The 3,469-nt window shown below is 39.9% G+C and overlaps 1 pseudogene; it reads right to left on the minus strand.

Annotated features, from left to right (window-relative positions):
• Positions 1-206: 206 nt before the first annotated feature.
• Positions 207-564, minus strand: LOC131821984 (small ribosomal subunit protein uS10-like; annotated as a pseudogene).
• Positions 565-3,469: the final 2,905 nt, after the last annotated feature.

Genomic DNA, 3,469 nt, shown 5'->3' on the forward strand with positions numbered 1-3,469 from the left:
GGGTAGTACAGATATTTTAATAATATTTTTTCTTCCAATCCATGAGCATGGTGTGTTTTTCCATTTCTTCATGATCTCTTGAATTTCTTTCATCAGTGTTTTATAGTTTTTAGGGTACAGGTCTTTCACCTCTTTGGTCAAGTTTATTCTTGAATATTTTATTGTGTTTTTTAACAACTGATAATCAGTTTATTAAAAAGGATGATTTAAGCATCTGCAATGGTGACTTCAATCTCATTTCCTGGCTCAATAAGGATGGATGTAATCTTCTTAACAATCTCAGAAGGAATGTGCAAGTCAATGAGTCACCTGTAGATCGTCATCTGAAAACAATCCCAAATCTTAGAACCTTCACCACAAAGAGCTTTTTTTGTAGCAATTCTCAGATTTGGTAGGCATCCAAACTGGTCCTCTCACTTTGAGATTCTTTTCCTTTGCACCTCTACTCAAGGCAGCACATATCTCCTCCAAAGATTTTCTGTTGTAGCTGGTTAAAATAATTCTAATTCTGCGAATCACCATCTCTGGTTCCTTGGGTGTCTTCCCAGTGTCTTTAAAAGTCATGGCTGTGGCATAGCTTCCTGACCAACTTGTTCCTCAGTGAGCACAGACAGCAGTAAGTCAAGAGCAAGAATGGGGTTCCCAGAGCTCTGCTATGTCTTCTTCAAAAAGCTGAATATTTTATTGTTTTGGGTGCAGTTGTAAATGAAATTGTTTTCTTGATTCCAATTTCTGCTGCTTTGTTATTAGTGTGTAGGAATGCAACAGATTTCTGTACACTGAGTTTGCATCCTGTGACTCTACTGAATTCATTTATCAGTTCTAATAGTTTTTTGGTGAAATCTTTGGGGTTTTCTATATGTAGTATTGATGAAGTTCTAGAACCTAGGTGAGGTTCGGTGGGCTGAGGTCTGGAGCCGATGACCAAGAAAGAATTCTTGAGACATCTTTGGTGCAAAATGGTAGTTTATTAAAGCACGGGGACAGGACCCATGGGCAGGAAGAGCTGCTGCCCGGGGTTATAAGAGATGGCATGTTATGTACCTTGCAGTTGGGGGAAGGTGAGGGGAAGGGAGGTTTCAATGGAACTTTCATACACTAAAGAGGGCCTACAAGGTGCCGGGATACCGGAGATATCAATGTTGTCTTTTTTTTTTTTTTTTTTTTTAAGATTTTATTTATTTATTTGACAGACAGAGATCACAAGTAGGCAGAGAGGCAGGCAGAGAGAGAGGAGGAAGCAGAATCCCTGCTGAGCAGAGAGCCCGATGCGGGGCTCGATCCCAGGACCCTGGGATCATGACCTGAGCCAAAGGCAGAGGCTTTAACCCACTGAGCCACCCAGGCGCCCCTCAATGTTGTCTTTTGGCCAGCCATTAACATCAAGATAGTTGGGAGATTCCTGGTGGGAGGTCACAATCCTGCTATCACGGGTCTTTGTTAATGAGATTTAGGTTCAGAAGAGATTTAACTATACTTACATTTCCTTCTACCTCAGCCTCCTCCAGTTTTGTTTATGGAGGGGAGGGTGACAGTAGGGCTTGAGGAACTGAGTTATTTGCTTCTGGAAATTGTGCTATTGATAAGGTAACTTCTTTGTTTGTAGATCTCTATAACATTTGTAAACCAAGGGAGACTCCTGTCTTGCAGGATTGTGATCTCTGCAAGTTAACTATTTGTTAATCATTTATGGCAGTCAAGGGTGCCTGAGGAATGTCAAATATATTACCGAGAGGAGGGGAGTGGGTGGAGAGGGGGTGCAAGGTGCCAGCTTTTGCTTTGTTTTTGTTTTTTGTTTTGTTTTTTAAAGATTTTATTTATTTATTTGACATAGAGAGATTACAAGTAGGCAGAGAGGCAGGCAGAGACAGAGAGAGAGAGAGATGAGGATGCAGGCTCCCTGCCAAGCAGAGAACCCGATGCAGGGCTCGATCCCAGGACCCTGAGATCATGACCTTAGCCCAAGGCAGAGGCTTAACCCACTGAGCCACCCAGGCGCCCCTTTTGCTTTGTCCTCAGCCAGCCTCCTGCTCCCTCATCAGTATCACATCATCTGCAAATAGTGAGAGTTTTACTTCTTCTTTACCAATTTGGATGCCTTTTCTTTCTTTATGTTGTCTAATGGCTGTAGCTAGGACTTCCAGCGCTATTTTGAATAAAACTGGGGATAGTGGTAAGAGAGTTTTTGACTTCTTTGATTTCATGGTTGGACTGAGAAATTTATGTTTATAAAGGAAATCTGCATTTGTCAGGGTATCTCCCTCTCTGTACCAGGAAGAGAATGACTACATGTCTAGAAAAGTTTATCAATGGAGAAGGCAACAAACTAAATCTGCATACTAACCATAGCCTCCTTTGCTGTTCTTTTCCTGGTAACTTCCCATAACTGACTCCCCACCCTTATCATATTCCTTGGTCTTTAGCTGTAGGTGGTTTTAAGGTGGTGGCTTGGGCCATATTAGGAAGTTATTCAATTTTCCTGGTATCTCCCATGTATACAAGAGGTATACATGTTGTTAATCTTCTGTTTGCTTTACTCCTATTTAATCTGTCTCTTACTACAGGGGGAGGAGCGGTCCTCAGCCCAGAACCTAAAAGGGTAGAAGGAAAATTATTCTTCCTCCCTCATAGCCATAGAGCCCAAAGCATGAAATAAGGAGGTGATTCAGGAGTAATGAAATTCAGGACTACTGTAGTCAAAATAACAAAATCCTTTATTGATGCTCTAGTAAGGAGGGATTATATGTTCTAGTTAAAAGCTGTAAGGAAATTTTTAAAAATCCTGCCAGCAATAGATAGACCCCTCTGTATGAAGAGAGAAAGGAGAAATTTAACACAATTTAATATCACATAAGCATGATCACATTCAATGTGTATAAGGTAACACAATAGTGTGGACAGACTTACAAAGTCTGGACAGAATTTCACATAAATGTATACCTTAAAATAGAACAAAGAACAATGAAAACTCTTTTCTCCTTGAGAGACATGTACTGAGGTGTAGCTTGTATACCTCCTGAGAGACTTAATTTCAAAAATGTCTGCTTATATTTCCAAGGGGCAAAAGATATGTGAATTGAATTATAAAATCAAAAGGGTTAGCTTCCTCTTCAGCCATTTCAACTTTCAAGAGATATCCTAAGGAGAGAAGGATCCTCAAAGAGAATTTCATCATTTTATCCTTATGATCTACATTTGTAATTTATGCTTCTTTTTATTGTTTAAGTATATTCATATGTGTTTACTATTTATAAAACTTATCTGCTCTTAAGCAGATATGTATGTGGTTCTGCTGAGGATTTAGTTCTTCTCAACTAATATTTGTTCACATTACTAGAGAGATCTGATTCCTGTATTCTCTTTTCAGGCATTCACTCACAAGTGTAGACATTTGGTTCAGAATGAGTTGCCCCAAGATGTGTCACTTTGGCCCTCAGGTTATTTCAAACTGAAAGCAATTAAGGCCCAA

The sequence above is a fragment of the Mustela lutreola genome, chromosome X (genome assembly GCF_030435805.1).
Source record: "Mustela lutreola isolate mMusLut2 chromosome X, mMusLut2.pri, whole genome shotgun sequence".
NCBI classification, from domain to species: Eukaryota; Metazoa; Chordata; class Mammalia; order Carnivora; family Mustelidae; genus Mustela; species Mustela lutreola.